The 19,969-nt window shown below is 45.4% G+C and overlaps 1 protein-coding gene and 1 pseudogene across 1 annotated transcript in view; one reads left to right on the top strand and one right to left on the bottom strand.

Annotated features, from left to right (window-relative positions):
* Window positions 1-19,969, bottom strand: part of LOC126457668 (single Ig IL-1-related receptor-like) — a 372,082-nt gene that overhangs the window by 42,421 nt on the left and 309,692 nt on the right. The window lies entirely within an intron of this gene.
* Window positions 11,347-11,464, top strand: LOC126458660 (5S ribosomal RNA; annotated as a pseudogene).

Genomic DNA, 19,969 nt, shown 5'->3' with positions numbered 1-19,969 from the left:
AAAAAATGACGTTTTGACATTCGTGCACCCAGGTTCGTCGTTGAGAACACCATCGCAGGCGCTCCTGTCTGTGATGCAGCGTCAAGGGTAACTGCAGCCACGGTCTCCGAGATGATAGTCCATGCTGCTGCAAACGTCGTTAAACTGTTCGTGCAGATGGTTGTTGTACTGCAAACATCCCCATCTGTTGACTCAGGGATCGAGACGTGGCTTCACGATCCGTTGCAGCCATGCGTATAAGATGCCTGTCATCTCGACTGCTAGTGATACGACGCCGTTGGGATCCAGCACGGCGTTCCGTATTACCCTCCTTAACCCACCGATTCCATATTCCGCTAACAGTCATTGGATCTCGACCAACGCGATCAGCAATGTCGCGATACGATAAACCGCAATCGCGATAGGCTACAATCCGACCTTTATCAAAGTCGGAAACGTGATGGTACGCATTTCTCCTCCTTACACGAGGCATCACAACAACGTCTCACCAGGCAACGCCGGACGCCAGTCAACTGCTGTTTGTGTATGAGAAATCGGTTGGAAACTTTCCTCATGCCAGCACGTTGTAGGTGTCGCCACCTGCGCCAGCCTTGTGTGAATGCTCTGAAAAGCTAATCATTTGCATAGCACAGCATCTTCTTCCTGTCGGTTAAATTTCGCGTCTGCAGCACCTCATCTTCGTGGTGTAGCAATTTTAGTGGCCAATAGTGTAATTTAGCAGCTCCTATGGTAATGGTTATGGGAACATGTAGACCACATGTCACGGGTCCACTACACTTCGGATGTCGGGGTAGCCAAGCGCCCGGAGACTGCCGAGTGCCCCCAGTAATGAGTAAACGAGAGATAGGCGAGTAGTTCGCCTTCCGCGGGGCAGAACTGCGCGCCGTGCAGGCGGGCTCCAGAGGCGCGGACGCTGGGTTTGGCAGAGGGCCGGCGGATCGATACAAACCGCTGTGCCGCTGCCGGCTGCCCGCGCGGCTTTCTGCCTCTGTAACTCACCGCCCGAGTTCCGCGCCAGTGGCGGACTCCGTTGTGAGCTCATCGCTGACGTAGCGAGAATGAAGTTTCGCTTACATACAATGCAGGGTTCGGAAACGTCCTCGAGGAACGTTCAGCTGTGCGAGACAGTGAGCTGTGTGACCAGTCTGCCGAGAATATCTCCTGCTTTTTATTCGGGACGAAGAAAAGAAAGCAATCGCACTGAGGATTCGACACAATAGAGGGGAATTTACCTATTCACTGCGGCAAATTCATTCCCTGAATGGTAAATATGCGGCGCAGATGAAAGTATCGAGTTCAGAAATAAATCGATCCCTTCTCTTGCGTTAACTTGGACGCTTCACAAAACATCTGTGCCACCTAATGCGTGGTAACAGTGAGATTTTTTCCCCTGTCGAGTAAAATGTTGGTAGAAGTCTTGAGTTGGTCCTGGGAAACTGTGCAGGCGACTTACGAGGATTACTAAAGTCTGGTAAGATTTAATCTATGAATGGGAAAAGAAATTTTGGAAACATTTCTAGAACCTATGTCGAGAGTCGATTCTTCAACCATCATGCCTCAAGTGTGACACACAAAAGTGAGAAATGTAGGCATACAATTCAAAACACAGGCATACATTCTGCTCTTCACTGCATTCGTGTATGAAAGCTGTGTGTATGTGTTGCGTAGAAAGCAGTGTCCTTTGCTCTTATCGAATGCCACGTGCATGATGAACGATTAAGATATCTCTTTCTCAGGATGTAGCTGTTGCTGTTAGTTTGACACGAGTTCTCACGTTTGAATCGAATGGAGCCCAGACCATCTCACTCGCGTCTGTCTACTATGTTTGCCAGCAACACAAGGTGCCAAACTGCGGCCACCAACAAGTATGCAGCCATCACTGCAGGCGAAGAAACATTACAATTTGCCACTCAGCAAGCTAGCGACGTGGATGTTAGGATGAAGGTATGTTTCGATAATGTTAATACCTGAATTTCGTAGAGATGGTATTCTGATGCGAAATAAAATTATTTGCAATCGTGTGTGTGTGTGTGTGTGTGTGTGTGTGTGTGTGTGTGTGTGTGTGAGTACGTGCGCACGCGCTGGAGAGAGAAGAGAGAGAGAGTGTGCGAAAGGGAGAGAAGAGAGAGAGAGAGGCGCGGGTGAGGGGGTAGAGTTTGTGAGAGAAGTTGTTGCAATGTAACGGTGGTTGTGTACGTACGCGCATGAGCAGAATGACACATCGTTTCCCTGGGTTACAGTTTGTTTGTCGGGAAAGACTATAAGATTATTCTTACAAAATTTTGGAAAAAAGAATGTACCAATTGTAACCAAGCGTGGATCTATTTTTACTGGATTTATGATTCATTTGACTGTTCTGCTGGTTCTGTACTGCATAATGGAAAGGTAATTCTCGTAGTTCGATGGTATGTGGTGTAATGTTCCCTTATGTTGATAATTAATTTTCTCAAAGTTTGGCTTTTGTGAGCGTGGTTGCATAGCTTTAAGCCCGTCTCACACGGAGCAAGATTCGCTGTAAGTTTCCTTGCTGGCTCGCGCGACGGCTACCTTGCGGGCTCCGTCGTCTGCTAGCGGGCTACCTTGCTGGGAACCTTGTAAGATTTCCAGGATAGGTCCGGTGCTATTTTTCTTGTAAGGTTCCCTGCGTGCCACCTGCGTTGGCCAATCATGAGACGTTTCGTTTGTGACTTCAGTCGCGGAAAGCTTGGGCGGGAAGCCTTTGTTGATAGTCGCTTTTCTGCTGTTGTGAGGTGCGGTAGGAAGTTCGTATAATTATTAAATAATGGCACCGCAGTGGTCCAAGGAAGCGATTAAAGCACTGATATGTACTTATAGGGAAGAACAGTGTCCGTACGTCATGAAAAGCGCAAACTACTATAATAAACACTTGCGTGCAGAAGCACTCGGAAGAGTTGCAAGTGACGTGTGTCTTCTTCGACCATATCCATACGTATAAAATTTGCAAAGGATGTACGATCTTCTATACTATAAAATAAAGTCGTATACAACAGTCATTATTGGTATATTTATAAAGTCAAACAGTAATGAAATGGTGATACTTTTCAAACAAAAGTAGGTGTTATGCGAACTAACCTCAACTCTTTATGAAGCATGGAGAGCACACCTTTTCCAGCGTTTCTCCTCTTAATACAGTTTTTCGTCAATTCTTTCTTTCTTCTTCTCTCATTAGCATGCATTTCTGCATCGTTTAGCACCAAAACAGCTAATAATGGCAGTTTGCTCTGAACACCTGTACCTGAAGCAGCCATCTTCGTTCGATACAACATGCAGCCGATCACAACACAACTAGCTGCCGATCTTGCACCGTGGGAGAGCTTCGACATGGAAGATAGCCGGCTCCCTTCCCTGCAAGCCGGCGAGCATGCACGCCATCTCGCAAACTTGCGGCGAACCTTGCTCCGTGTGAGACGGGCTTTACGGACTTCTTAGAATACTGCACTATGTCCTGGGTGTTACGTAAGATAGCGCCATATCCAAACAAATACTACGACTTTCTTCAGATAATTGGGATTTCCGTAGGAGCATTACAACGCTTTATTTCTACACATCTCATAAACGAATAAATTACAATCTTCTCTTGTTTATTCTCAAAATCGGCCCCAGAATTTAGACTGGGGCATTCCTTCCAGGTTCGAGGTGTCACTCCAACCTTGGCCGACGATGCATGGCGGCACCTGCACAAACGTTCCCGTCCCACGATACCACTCGACACATACAAAAAAACGACTAAATCGCATACCAAGAGCGCTCTCATATATATTAGTCTATTAAATCACTTTATTTTTCGCGAGTATCATTCGTCGGAAGGATTACACATCATTCCTGAGGAGTGATGTGTAAATCACAGTGATTGTGCTGGTATCGCATCAGCTGACCTTGCAGGCGTAGAATCTTTAGAACGACAGGGCGAAAATCTTCTCGTGTTGCGACTGCACTGCATCTGCCGCAAAACGACAATGGCTATTTGTCTTAAGAGGATCCGCACTGGGTTGCACATCAGATTCCGTAGTAGAAGTTACATCGTGGCCTCCCAAAGGTGAAATAGCTTTTCTATTTAACAATAAGCAGGAATCAGTAAAGAAAGGTAAAAGACAAAATATCGTAAATGAACTAAGAAGACGACTTTCATCGTTTCACCACCTTCTCATAAATTGGCATCGTCGCCGTAGCAACGCATGTAGATTTACAGAGCATGGTGCTCTGTACTATGTCATGTCAGCGTATGACATTTTAGAGGCGACCGATCATTCTGCCACGTTCGAAATCACTCACTTACCAAATCATGATGTCTTTTGACGTAGCGGATGAGTTCTTGCACTGCCTAAGGTAGTTTTTTACTACTGCAGAACTCCACGCCGACATGTTCTTCATCGAAGCTGAGTACAGCAAGATAAGCGAACGAGTGAATAATGATCTAGGCCTTAATTGCGTGATGCGTATCAGGCAACTAAACTGCCCAATAGGCAAGCAGTATCTTGGCAGATGTAGCACATTAGACCGCAGGCACGATGTAGCTGCTTAGATCGCAGGCACGATGTGCACTACTGGCCATTAAAATTGCTACACCAAGAAGAAATGCAGATGATAAACGGGTATTCATTGGACAAATATATTATACTAGAACTGACATGTGGTTACATTTTCACGCAAATTCAGTGCATACTTCCTGAGAAATCGGTACCCAGAACAACCACCTCTAACCGTAATAACGGCCTTCATACGACTGGGCATTGAGGCAAACAGAGCTTGTATGGCATGTACGGTTACAGCTGCCCATGCAGCTTCAACACGATACCACAGTTCATCAAGAGTAGTGACTGGCGTATTGTGACGAGCCAGTTGTTCGGCCACCGTTGACCAGACGTTTCAATTCGTAAGAGATCTGGAGAATGTGCTGGACAGGGCAGCACTCGGACATTTCCTGTATCCAGAAAGGCGCGTACAGGACATGCAACGTGCGGTCGTGCATTATCCTGCTGAAATGTAGGGTTTCGCAGGGATCGAATGAAGGGTAGAGCCGCGGGTCGTAACACATCTGAAATGTAACGTACACTGTTCAAAGAGCCGTCAATGCAAACACGAGGTGACTGAGACGTGTAACCAATGGCACCCCATACCATCATACCGGGTGATACGCCAGTATGGCGATGACGAATACACGCTTTCAATGTGCGTTCACCGCGATGTCGCCAAACACGGATGCGACCATCATTGATGCTGTAAACGGAACCTGCATTCATCCGAAAAAATGACGTTTTGCCATTCGTGCACATAGGTTCGTCGTCGAGTACACCATCGCAGGTGCTCCTGCCTGTGATGCAGCGTCAAGGGTAACCGCAGCCATCGTCTCCGACCTGATAGTCCGTGCTGCTACAAACGTCGTCGAACTGTTCGTGCAGGTGGTTGTTGTCTTGCAAACGTCCGCATCTGTTGACTCAGGGATCGAGACGTGACTGCACGATCCGTTACAGACATGCGGATAAGATGCCTGTCATCTCGACCTAGTGATACGAGGCCGTTGGGATCCAGCACGGCGTTCCGTATTACCCTCCTTAACCCACCGATTCCATATTCTGCTAACAGTCATTGGATCTCGACCAACGCGAGCAGCAATGTCGCGATAAGATAAACCGCATTCGCGATGGACTACAATCCGACCTTTATCAAAGTCGGAAACTTCATGGTACGCATTTCTCCTCCTTACACGAGGCATCACAACAACGTTTCACCAGGCAACGCCGGTCAACTGCTGTTTGTGTATGAGAAATCGGTTGGAAACTTTCCTCATGTCAGCACGTTGTAGGTGTGGCCACTGGCGCCAACCTTGTGTGAATGCTCTGAAAAGCTAATTATTTGCATATAACAGCATCTTGTTCCTGTCGGTTAAATTTCGCGACTGTAGCACGTCATCTTCGTGGTGTAGCAATTTTAATGGCCATTAGCGTAGCCGCAGTCTGGGCGACCGCTGACCGGTACATGCGTTACGTGACACATTTTTAATGGAAGCATGGGAAGCGCCGTGCGGAAGTGAGTCCGCCGCTCTTAAGTTCCACTCTGTATTGTGGGCAGAACGGCAGCCTCCGCCGGGTTCCGCATCGCGCTAAGCGGGACAGAGGCAAGGGACAAGGCACGGGGACAGCGGCTGCGACACAGGGGCGCGCAAAAACCTCCAGACGGCGGCCAGCGCGGCTAACTGGACATCGGCAGCCTGGGCTGGGCTGCTGCCGCCGCCGTACGCTACACAGGCGGGGGTTCCATCTCCCATCAGCACTGTCCAAAACGCTAAGTTCCACACGACGCTACATATAGTTCTAGTCTACAGTCACCTTGACAAATATTCAGCTCAACATAGTAAAATGAGTCATAGCACAAGTAAACGCACATGTAAACTGAGTCAACGTCCATTAGAGTCAAACTGCCGGACCAAAATAAGAGGAAGCACCCAGACGGCGAGGAGGGCACAAAACTCACGGACTGAGAAGGTTTGTGATGTTATTTCAGCTATTACAAGGCCAAGTCAGATTCACAAAGAACTTGGTACTGCACGCCCACTTATCACTATGACGTTGCGCCCCATATGGCCTGGATGTATGCACTAATTCGGTTGGGAAGGGCCTCATAAAGCCGTTGTATCCTGTCCTGATCCAAGCTGGCCTAGAACTGAACTTTGATACGCTGTGTACTGGCTCTGGGACGGAGTTGATGTCCGAGCTGGTCCCACACATGTTCCAGAGGGCACAGATGTGGGGATGTTGCTAGCCACAGGAGTACTTCAGCAAAAAACAGACAGTTTTTAGAGACTAGTGCCATGTGTCGACGAGCATTGTCCTGTTGAAAAATGGCACTCCGATACTGCATGAGAGGTAACACATGGGGAGCACGACGTCCGTGACGTATGCTGTTATGTGGTCGAGCGGTTCTAAGCACGGTCGCAGGTTCGAATCCTGCCTCGTGCATCGATGTGTCATGTCCTTAGGTTAGTTAGATATAAGTAGTTCTAAGCTCTATGGGACTGATGACCTCTGATGTTAAGTCCCATAGTGCTCAGAGCCATTTGAACCATTTTGGACGTATCGTTGTGCCGTCACTGCTGCCTCAGTCACTAACAGCCGTGACCTGAAGCCACACGCGACAACTGCCCACACCGTGACGTCAGGAGCAACACAGCTGTGCCTCTCCGAAGCAGTGTAACAGTGGGACATCTCCCCAGGTCGCCACCGTAGGCACCGCGATGGTCGTCTGGGACAGCGCAGAGCCGCGGTTCATCGCTGAACACAGCGCGACGCCATCCATCGGCAGTCCGCGCTTCCTGCCCACGGCACCGCTACAAACGCAGCCGGTTGTGTCGTCGCCTAAACGGCAGTCTAAGCGCAGGACAGTAATTCCCCGGTCCGGCTGTCGCTCGTCTCCGACCACTGGCGCGGGATGACACAGAACACTGCAGGGACTCCATTACTTGTTCTCGGATGCCAAGCGCAGATGTGAAGGGATTGCAATAAGGCGATTCCCCTTGGCACTGGCCACACGTTGTCTACCGGAAGCTTGACCAGTCGACTCAACTGAACTGAAATGGCATAATTTAATCGCAACGCGATGCCGCCAATAAGACGGGACACTAAATGTTGCAGAACCAGCAGTGCTACAAACCAAAAGAATTTTTGACCTAGTCGAACTGTAGCACAACACAAAGAACGAAATGTAATGAACGGAATCGATTATCACAAATAGTTCAGCATGTACACAAGGAGAAAAAAAAAAAGAAAAAGAAAATGCAAACGAAGATGATATGCATAGAAAGACACATCACGGGTCAGTAGAAACATTCGCGCGATAATTAATCTGAAGACAAATACACTGAAGCGCCAAACAAACTAGTACAGGCATGTGCATTCCAATACAGGCAAATGTAAACAGGAAGAACACGGCGCTGCGGTCGGCAACGCCTGTACAACAATAGTCTGGCGCAGCTGTTACATCGTTACTGCTGCTACAATGGCAGGTTATCAATATTTAAGTGAGTTTGAACTTGGTGTTATAGTCGGCGCACGAGCGATGGAACACAGCATCTCCGAAGTAGCGATGAAGTGGGGGATTTCCCGTACGACCATTTCACGAGTGTACCGTCAATATCAGGAATACGGTAAAACAACACATCTCCGACATCTCTGCGTCCGGAAAAAGATCCTGCAAGAACGGGACCAACGACGACTGAAGACAAATCGTTCAATGTGACGCAACTGCAACCCTTCCGCAAATTGCTACAGATTTCAATGCTCGGCCATCAAGAAGTCTCGGCGTGCAAGCCATTCAACGAAACATAATCGATATGGGCTTGCGGAGATGACTGCTCAGTCGTCTACCCTTGATGACTGCACGACACGTAGCTCTACGCGTCACCTCCGCCCGTCAACACCGACATTGGACTGTTGATGACTGGAAACATGTTGCCTGGTAGGACGAGTCTCGTTTCAAATTGTTTCGAGCGGACGGACGTGTACGGGTATGGAGACAACCTCATGAAAGCATAGACCGTGCATGTCAGCAGGGGACTGTTCAAGCTGGTGGAGGCTCTGTAATGGTGTGGGGCGCGTGCAGTTGGAGTGATATGGGACCCCTGATACATCTAGATACGATTGTGGCAGGTGACACACACGTACGCATCCTGTCTGATCACCTTCAGCCATTCATGTCCATTGCGCATTCCGACGGAATTTGGCAATTCCAGCAGGACAATGCGACGCCCCACACGTCCAGAATTGCTACAGAGTGGCCCCAACAACACTATTCAGAGTTTAAACACTCCCGTTGGCCACTAGACTCCCCAGACATGAACATTATTGAGTATATCTGGGATGCCTTGCAACGTGCTGTTCGCAACAGCTCTCCACCCCTCGTACTCTTACGGACTTAATGGACAGCCCTGCAGGATTCATGGTGACAATTCCCTCCAGCTCTACTTTAGACATGAGTAGTGCCCATGCCACGTCGTGTAGCGGCACTTCTGCGTGCTCGCGGGGGCCCTATACGATGTTAGGCAGTTGTACCAGTTTCTTTGGCTCTTCAGTGTAAATGTTGCGTTGAATACTCATCGAGCTGCATTCCGTTACAACGTGGCAATTGATTAATGCGCAGACCAATCCGTTGCTATCGATGATGATTTTGTGCCCACACTGTAAGGCATTGAAAAACAGAAATAAAACCCCTGGATTATACTGCAAATGGCAAAGTCTAATTGGTGCCACCATCAGGGTCATTACGCCCATTGGTTTCTGGAACACGAAGAGATTCCACACATTTTCTTAAACATGTCATTTCATTCATTTCGCATGTGAAGTTTCCCACTGTCGTATTTCTGAACCTACATCTCCCGAAACCGAATATCCATCGCGACAATCGTTAATCGATTTGAATCATCAGTCATATCATTTTAACTTTATTCACTTTCGAATAGCTTTCCACAAATTCACAATACGATGACGACCAAATTGATTGAAATTTGGGCAGGACAGAGTCCATCGGGTCAGCTAGTCTATAACAAATACAGTTTTGCAGTAATCGTTGGAGATTGTCACCCAATCAGACACACACACGCATACACGAAAGTTTACAAAGAGGTACGGAGACAAGCTCAAAGTCATAACGGTACTGATCTTAAGGTCCGTCGAACTGGGGCCTCTATAGACTGGGCGCAATTGAGTCGACGGGTAGCCTATCTCACAGTCAGATTCATTGTAATCGAAATGTTGAACTTCAACTTTAGATATACGTGCAGGTGAAGGCAGATTGAGAATCTTGTGTGTTATTCTTCGTATTTTGCGACTTATGCACGTCTACATACTCTGCTTGGGGCGAAGTGTACCCGCTACTACTACTGGTCATTGACTTTGCTGTTCCACTCGCAAATAGAGCAGTGAGAAACGAGTCTATATGCCTCCGTCTGAGAACTAATTTCTCGTACCTTATCTTTGTGGTCGTTACGCGAAATGTATGTTGGCGACAGCAGAATCGTTCTGCAGTCCGCTTCAAATGTCGGCCCTTTAAATTTTCTCAGTAATGTTCCTACAAAAGAACGTCGCCTTCCTTCCAGGGTTCCCCATTTGATTTCCGAAAGCGTGTCCATAATACTTGCGTGAGGTTCGAGCCTACCGATAACAAATTCCGACCAGGTGCGCGTCCCAAACACTCGAGCAGTACTCAAGAATAGATCGCACTAGCGTCGTATATGCGGTCTCATTTACAGCTGAACCACACTTTCCCAAGATTCTTCCAATAAACAGAAGTCGGCCACTCACCTTCCCTACTACAATACTCACATGCTCCTTCCATTTCATACCGCTCTGCAACTTCACGCCCAGATATTTAAACGACGTGACTGCACCAAGCAAGACATTACTAAAGTTGTGTCCAAACATTACGGGATTGTTTTTCCTACCCATATGCATTAACTTACATTTTTCTATATTTAGAGCTAGCATTCATCATCCCAACTAGAAATTTTGTCGAAGTCATCTTTTACCCTCCTACAGTCACTCAACTTCAACGCCTTCCCGTACACCAGAGCATCATCGGCAAACAACCGCTGACTGTTGCCCACCCTGTCCGCCAGACCATTTGTGTGTATAAAAAATAATAGTGGTCGCATCACAGATCCCTGAGTACTCCCGACGATACCTTTGTCTCTGATAAACACTTGCCATCTGTACAAAATACTGCGATCTATTACTTACGAAATCTTCAAGTTACATAACTGGGAATCTAATCCATATGCTCGTACCTTCGTTAACAGTCTGCAGTGGGAGTGATGACAGGTGAATGGCCGACTTCGGTTTATTGGGAGAATTTTGGGAATGTGTGGTTTATCTGTAAAGGAGACCGCATATAGGACGCTAGTGCGACCTATTCTTGGGTACTGCTCGATTCCTTTTTGTAAATCTAGAAATATGTAATTTGCCTGTTGCTCTTCATGCATAGTTAGCAGTGTATCATTTGAGAAAACGGCAAGCTGAGTTTCGTACGGCCGTTGCTTTCTAGAACGGTGCTGAGTCGTGAACAAAAGCTTTTCTCACTTATCGTTGCTATTGGACTGCCATCGACACAGGAAGCGACGCAGAATAAAACTGTTATCTAGAAAGAAAAAAAGTCATACGTTCCGTGCAGCGGCTTACAATCTAAAGTCACTCAAGCATTTCATTTGAGAACTGTAGCGGGTTACAGGTCTGTGAAACAGAGGCCGCAGGGTAAGTGTAATAGTAGTGCAACTTGGCATAGTGAATGCATAGTGCATCCAGAGGTATGTTCATTACGTTATAATGATGGCTGCTCGATGCCAACGGCCTTGCCGCAGTGGTAACACTGGTTCCCGTCAGATCACCGAAGTTAAGCGCTGTCGGGCTTGGCTAGCACCTGGATTGGTGACCGTTCGGTCTGCCAAGCGCTGTTGGCAAGCGGGGTATACTCAGCCCTTGTGAGGCAAATTGAGGAGCTACTTGATTAACAAGTAGCGGCTCCGGTCACGAAAGCTAACAACGGCCGGGTGAGCGGTGTGCTGGCCACACGCTCCTCCATATCCGCATCCAGTTGCGCCTATAGGCTCAGGCGTTGTTTTCCGAAATTCCTTCACCAGGGAAGACGAATGGGATATTCCAGGATTTGAAACACGAACAGCTGCTAGCATGAGTTTCTTAGAAGTAGATACCTTAGGGGTTGCGAAGCAACTCAAATCTCTTGATACGTGCAAGTCTTCAGGTCCAGATTGTATACCGATTAGGTTCCTTTCAGATTACGCTGATACAATAGCTCCCAACTTAGCAATCATACACAACCGCTCGCTCACCGATAGATCTGTACCTGCAGATTGGAAAATTGCGCAGGTCGCACCAGTGTTTAAGAAGGGTAGTAGGAATGGTTCAAATGGCTCTGAGCACTATGGGACTCAACTGCTGTCCCCTAGAACTTAGAACTACTTAAACCTAACTAACCTAAGGACAGCACACAACACCCAGCCATCACGAGGCAGAGAAAATCCCTGACCCCGCCGGGAATCGAACCCGGGAACCCGGGCGTGGAAAGCGAGAACGCTACCGCACGACCACGAGATGCGGGCGGGTAGTAGGAGTAATCCATCGAACTACAGACTTATATCATTGACGTCGGTTTGCACTAGGCTTTTGGAGCATATACTGTATTCAAACATTATGAATCACCTCGAAGGGAACGATCTATTGATACGTAATCAGCATGGTTTCAGAAAACATCGTTCTTGTGCAACGCAGCTAGCTCTTTATTCACACGAAGTAATGGCCGCTATCGACAGGGGATTTCAAGTTGATTCCGTATTTCTAGATTTCCGGAAAGCTTTTGACACCGTTCCTCACAAGCGACTTCTAATCAAGCTGCGGGCCTATGGGGTATCGTCTCAGTTGTGCGACTGGATTCGTGATTTCCTGTCAGAACGGTCGCAATTCGTAGTAATAGACGGCAAATCATCGAGTAAAACTGAAGTGATATCAGGTGTTCCCCAGGGAAGGGTCCTGGGACCTCTGGTGTTCCTGATCTATACAAATGACCTGGGTGACAATCTGAGCAGTTCTCTTAGGTTGTTCGCAGATGACGCTGTAATTTACCGTCTAGTAAGGTCATCCGAAGACCAGTATCAGTTGCAAAGCGATTTAGAAAAGATTGCTGTATGGTGTGGCAGGTGGCAGTTGACGCTAAATAACGAAAAGTGTGAGGTGATCCACATGAGTTCCAAAAGAAATCCATTGGAATTCGATTATTCGATAAATAGTACAATTCTCAAGGCTGTCAATTCAACTAAGTACCTGGGTGTAAAAATTACGAACAACTTCAGTTGGAAAGACCACATAGACAATATTGTGGGGAAGGCGAGCCAAAGGTTGCGTTTCATTGGCAGGACACTTAGAAGATGCAACAAGTCCACTAAAGAGACAGCTTACACTACACTCGTTCGTCCTCTGTTAGAATACTGCTGCGCGGTGTGGGATCCTTGCCAGGTGGGATTGACGGAGGACATCGAAAGGGTGCAAAAAAGGGCAGCTCGTTTTGTATTATCACGTAATAGGGGAGAGAGTGTGGCAGATATGATACGCGAGTTGGGATGGAAGTCATTAAAACACAGACGTTTTTGGTCGCGGCGAGATCTATTTACTAAATTTCAGTCACCAACTTTCTCTTCCGAATGCGAAAATATTTTGTTGAGCGCAACCTACATAGGTAGGAATGATCATCAAAATAAAATAAGAGAAATCAGAGCTCGAACAGAAAAGTTTAGGTGTTCGTTTTTCCCGCGCGCTGTTCGGGAGTGGAATGGTAGGGAGATAGTATGATTGTGGTTCGATGAACCCTCTGCCAAGCACTTAAATGTGAATTGCAGAGTAATCATGTAGATGTAGATAGATGTAGGATGACACGTCGGTCGGTCGGTACCGTTAGAGTCTTTCGGGGCCTGTTTGGACGGAGTTTTAGTTGTGAAGACTTCTCGATAGTTCCTATTATCAATCGGTGAAGGACTCACAAATTATTGACATTGAACGAAGTAATAATTGTGGTAGCGTGTAAGGTAAGAGGAACTTTAGATATGACGTGTATTGTGGGGATACAGTTATCAGGACGTCCATTAAAGAGACAAAATAGGTATCGGAAACGTTGTATACTCCTGCTTCAAAGCTTACTGGCTATAAAGTAAAAAGACAAAAGCTGCATGCAGCCCCACAACGCCGTGTTGTCCTTTCTTTAGATCACCCGGCCCTGCCCCTCATCTAATCCCCACCCCGCTGCGACAGGTTAGCTCCCCAGCCATCTCCGGGCAGACGCTACGATGTCAGTCTGCGTGATACGACGCGTTACAGGAAACAGTGGGCGGCCTGCGAAATTCTCCGGATTCAGTCTCTCCCTGGCACTGATTGGTTCTCTTCGCTTCCGGGAATATAGACTGACAGAAATCATTGTGCTCTTCGGCGAAGTTTATTGGCAACCTATTTTCGCGTTTCCGAGTATCGAGTCCCACCTGTTCTCGAGCGTCGCCTATGTGCGCACAGGCGAACACTAATTACTGTAACGAGACGGCACGACGAATGCTGCCCAATTAATCGAAGACTTCTGCGTCATAGGTATTACAGGAAACCAGAAAATGGTTTCAGCACTGTTTGGGGAGCTTAGGGTTCAGAAATAATTACTAGTATTAGTTCCATCTGCCTTTTATTTCTCAGGCAGATTTAGCAGTAAAGAGATTTACAGCTTCCTTGCTACACACTACACCTGCGATTAGGCTTCATCGTTGAACTGCAAACTGTTCTCTCGCCAGTCCTTTAGTACAATTGGAATTTATTTCTTGAATAGGTGAGGTGAGTGCGACGACAAAAAAATATAAAGTACTGTCTGCGTGCTACTATGTATTGTTCCTGATTTTACTAGCGAACAGTTATGATGTGAGTGTCTTTCACTATATTCATTTCTTGCATAAATTTCAACTCCTCTTCGTGCTCACATTTTGCGTGTCATGATGCAGATTAAGCCCTTCTGCTGTTCATTGCTTAAAATATTTTATATTCACTTTGCCACCTAAACTCGCTGTTTACCAACTGAAAAGTATACTCCTCAAATCAGAACCATCGCAAGTAGATTACTGCCAGGCTTCTCGTTAAACAGCCATACTACTACTATTGCTACTAAACCATCGTAAAGTTTACTACTTCACATTTTATCAGACACAAAGTCATAATTTATAGGTTATGCGTCAGATAATTACTATTTTTGAGATCTCAAGTGGTATGTTACATACCAGTTAAGTACAAAATGTCTTGTTTCATTCCCTGCTGCAATCGTAAATTTACGAGGGTTTAGTAATCTTGGGTTAAGAACAAACACAGATAATATGGCTACGGTTGTTAAGTCTGAGTATGTGCTGTTTCCCAGTAACAAGGCCGATCTCAATAGCTTCCTGTTCCTCGTAACGTCTCCCAGAGTACTCCGTTAGATGTTGTGAAGTCTGGATATTTAAATCTTTTCAAACGTGGTAACGGCATTCTTTAAACAGAGATGCAGGGTAGGACGCTACCGTTCCTACTAGGTTTCTTGTCTTTAGTGACAAATGTAATTCTTTCAGTGTGCATTCCTTTATATTAGGGTTATACATGAAGTACGTGTGCCTATGTATGAAACAGAAAACATACTTCTCCGGAAACACTTATTGCGACAGATACAACAATCGTTCGATTACTTCATCACGTTCATTGCCAGGATTCCCTTACAGTATCGTGGCATAAAATTCTGTGTTACTGTGCCGCAGAGCTGGAATTTTCAGCTGTACAGACGTCTGCTTCTTTCTGTCACAGCGAAAGTCTAGACAGATTGATACTGGTAATTTCGTAGCGTTATTGTTCGTTCTCCTAACTTTCACGAGGAGGAGAACAGGTTTCTGTAACGAGTGAGCACGCCTCAGTTACTGAAGATTCACACAGAATGCTGTTACACATTGGTGTTGTTGTTCAACTCGTAGCCAATTAAATAAAACACGCCGGGTTGATAGAGAGAGCACAGGAATGTAAGAATACCTGTACTGCTTACTCCTGCGTTGTTATCCTTGAATCTCGGAATGTTGTGAGTTGGTGACGTGGCTAAGTGCCGCATCCACAAATAGATGACGACTCACTCAACGTTAATAGCGTACACATTCCTGACTGTCACTCTGACAGCTGTATCTCGCTTTTTTGTAAAGAAAATGCAGGTGTCTAGAGAATTAATAGAATTCCAGTAGCTGTCATTTCAATACAAGCCATTTTATTAAAGGAAAAGACTCTGCTGGCGAATTTTCCCAAATGTTCATGTCGATATTCCAGTTAAAACAACACTTCAGCGCTAAATTTTCCCACTGGTATTACAACATTATCAGAAGTTCACCGAGAAGCCCATACAGCGAGCAGTTACAAGTCCAACACTGACAAGATCACCAATCAAAATGGTTCAAATGGCTCTGAGCACTATGGGACTTAACTTCTGAGGTCATCAGTCCCCTAGAACTTAGAACTACTTAAACCTAACTAACCTAAGGACATCACACACATCCAAGCCGGAGGCAGGATTCGAACCTGCGACCGTAGCGGTCGTGCGGTTCCAGACTGTAGCGCCTATAACCGCTCGGCCACACCGGCCGGCTCACCAATCAAACCTGTCTAAAGACGAGTAGTTGGGTTTCCGTTACAGTAGAGAGTTCAGCGCTCAGAGACGTGGTCGTAACCAGGAAACTGCGTGGCAACGGACAAACATTACGATGATTTTACCGTTACTTAAAAACACATATACAGTACGTAGAGTTATGTCATAATCTACATTAATTTCTAAGACTGTCGAAACACATCATGCTGAGATAAATATCTTGTAAGTTTCCCGTCCCTAAAGATAACGTCGTCGACGGTACATTAGTACTTATCTTCCTTCCTTCCTTCCTTACTGCAGATTTAGCCTAAGCAACTGGTAGAATGGTGGGTTTGTTTTCATTTGTGTGTATTTGCTTGAAGATAATGACGACATCTGTATTAATAGTATGTAGCTGAACTACGGTGCTCAAACTTTGTAACTGGTCTAGTGAAATGGCTCTGAGCACTATGGGACTTAACATCTATGGTCATCAGTCCCCTAGAACTTAGAACTACTTAAACCTAACTAACCTAAGGACAGCACACAACACCCAGCCATCACGAGGCAGAGAAAATCCCTGACCCCGCCGGGAATCGAACCCGGGAACCCGGGCGTGGGAAGCGAGAACGCTACCGCACGACCACGAGATGCGGGCAACTGGTCTAGTGAACCGTGTGTATTATCCACGTGTTATTTCTTCGCAAATACTAAAGGAGAGTACGTGCAACATTAGAAGAAAGCTTATAATTCAACGTTTGTCGACTTTCAACTTTTTTGTGAAATAGTCAGTGGACGCTACTCTGCATCACTGAAAGAGATCCTATTTTGGACAACCTATTGTGGTAGTACTTTGTTAGCTGATGGGAACTCATGTCATATTTGATGGGCATTGCTAGAGTTTATCATCAGATGAAATGTGACACCGTCAGCATGAAGACAGAGTGATCGAAATGCTTGAAACTGTAATATTCATACGAGTCTTTGATCGAAATAGCCTTTATTTTAATTGATTTTTTAACCGGGCGAGCGTTAAACTATCCGAGCTAATTCAGCAGTGTGGTGTCGAAACCAGTCTTCGGATTGATATTATTTTAAGAGGTTAAGTCAAGGCCACGTATAAATTTTGCTGCAACGAAACTGAGTGCCACGCCAGAGCTGAAACGAGTATCAAATATGAACACTGTAATCTACGGTATCAATGTCTTCCAAAGTCTAAAAGAGGCCAACTTTTATGAAAGCGTACTAGAATTACGTATGATTTTTTTCTGAAGTCATGTTTATAATATACCTAGCCACTGTCGAGAACTACGAAGAGCATGCAGCGAATCTTCCGTCAGGAAGCTTTCGCTTGACCTGTTTAGGGCTGGTAAAGCCGCTCCAGCAAATGCGCAGGCAGCGTCCATAACGACTTGTCGGCAGAGTACGATGAAGACCGGCAGGCACGCTCCCCCGCCTTACAACAACTTCTGCTGAATGCGGAAGTATCCGGGACAGCATTTACAGTGGCAACGATCTGCTACACCAGTCACTGTTACCATATTGTCCTTATAGCATTACGCGATTGTATCAATATTATTTATTTGGTACACGTGTCTTAGGCGCGATGTTGAAATTTTGATAAAACTGGAGTTACGCAAGGTAGCCTCTAAAAAACGTCATTTTTCTTCTTCTTTCGCTGCCTACCCATTAATGAATGTTGGCAAACCACACGATGCGTCTTTATTCTACGAAACTGCAGTGTGTAGCAGTTGGTCTGCACCTTGTAATCCTGTCCACTAAACAAGATATTCTTCTTCCCCTTTTCTACTTTAAAGTTCGATCTTATATTATCAAATGTACCCGTATAAGCGGCATTAAAATGAAAATGAGACATGTATAAAAATTAAGTAAACTGTTTGCTATTTCACAAGTAATCGCCATAACCATTTATACATCTACCCCACTGTGAGACAAGACAGTCACTGCCTTCATGGGCTCCAGTAATATGGAAATCGCATAGGGAGAGATAGGGACTGTAATGAGTATGTGTAAGGGCTTTCAAGCGAAGCTTGGGAAGAGTACCCGAAACAACACTGGCAACACGTGGGCGAAAAACATGATGTCGTAAGCAACCACAAACATTTTTTTTTCTGTTGACACTCCTGTTTCACAGTGGAATAAATGTATTAACAGTTACGGCGATTACTTTTGAAATAACAAACAGTTTACATATTTTTTCCATCTGTCTCGTTTTCATTTGGCTGCCCCTTGCAAATATTTGGTGTTCCATAAGACATGTTCTAGTTACGCAGTTTTGTTTTCTTTTAATGTTATTGACATTTCTCGCCGTTTATGTATTGTTAGCGATACTTCGCTGTCAGTCACTCTTGCTGTCCATGATATTTTAAGGATTGTGCGGTAAATCCACATTTCAAAGGCCTCGATCTTCCGTGCTGTTCGTCATTTACTGTCCATTCTTCAGAACCATATCGAAGTATAGACCACATCCAGTATCTTATAAATCGAGCTCGACGGCTTTGGTCTACGTCTGCACTTGTGAGAATTTTCTCGAATTTTATGAAAGTTTTACGGCCGTTCTCTATGCAACGTTTACCAATATGTCTGGTCTTCAATCTTTACGAAATCACGTTCCGAATTAATTTAATTTTTTCTACTCTTTGCATTAAGCTGTCACTGAATGTTAACCCTGCATTTATAAAGGAGACGGGCTCTTGTGTGACACTCATAAAATGTCTGTTTTTGTTGCCGATATTCAGACGTAGATTCTGCAGTTATCTCCGACTATGCTGACGACCTGTTGAAGACAATCTAAATCGTCAGCCTTGCGAATGTTGGTGATGAAGACTCCGTTAATCTTTGTGCATTTTTCTTCCTGAAAGATACTCTCTGAGTACAAATTAAATAACAGGGATGATAGAACGTTATCAATAATCACAAAAAAGCAGCTGGACTCTTTATGGACGAATTTCGATTAGACAATCATCTTTAGCTGAGCGGGGCATATAGAGGAACACGTAAATTAACATTGTCTCAAAAACAGTAAGTGTTCACGGAAGGTGTTATTACAGTAAACGTTTACAAAAAAGGTTACTCGCATGAAAATATTTTCAACGTAAAATTGCCCTTTTTTCGGATGGCTTTCAGTTAATAATGGATGACATATTGTCCCGAGAGATTCCTCAGATGTTTAATTTTTTTAAAAACATTTATTACAACGGTCTCAACTGCTAACAGTCGCACTTGATAATTCGTGGTTCATCAGATATGCAGATGATCATTAAATGTGATCGAAACCCGTTATCAAGTGTAACTGTTTGCAGTTGAAGACTGCAATAATAAAGATTTTAAAAAGAGGATTTCATTTAGTTTCAAGTGAAACATATAACTTCGATAAAAGGATGAACATGTAGCCGCCAGAACGAGCTGAAAGCCAAACAAACACAGTGGCACACGCTCATGAACTTTTCTTTTTGTTTTTTACCTTTGTCAGTAACCCACTTCAGAGAGTGTCAATCGATGTGACGCTATAGCTGATGAACTCACTAATATACAAGTATTTGATAAAAGAAGTTTGCCCCCAACTAGTTCAGAACGAGGGAAACATGTAAAGTTTTCTCTATTCTGCGTTGTTGAGATGAGTAATCTTGGTAGCATGGTTGCCATCGACTCAGAGGTAATGTGCTCGGATGACGACAGCGTAAAAAAGAGAACGTGCACATGACTGAGACTTGGCCGGTGAGGGTAGGGTGCATACAGACGTACAATTTTTGCCCAGCACAGAATGCGTTCATCT

Source organism: Schistocerca serialis, chromosome 2 (assembly GCF_023864345.2).
Source record: "Schistocerca serialis cubense isolate TAMUIC-IGC-003099 chromosome 2, iqSchSeri2.2, whole genome shotgun sequence".
NCBI lineage: Eukaryota > Metazoa > Arthropoda > Insecta > Orthoptera > Acrididae > Schistocerca > Schistocerca serialis.
The sequence above is the reverse complement of the archived record's forward strand: the minus strand, read 5'-3'. Positions and strand labels throughout refer to the sequence as shown.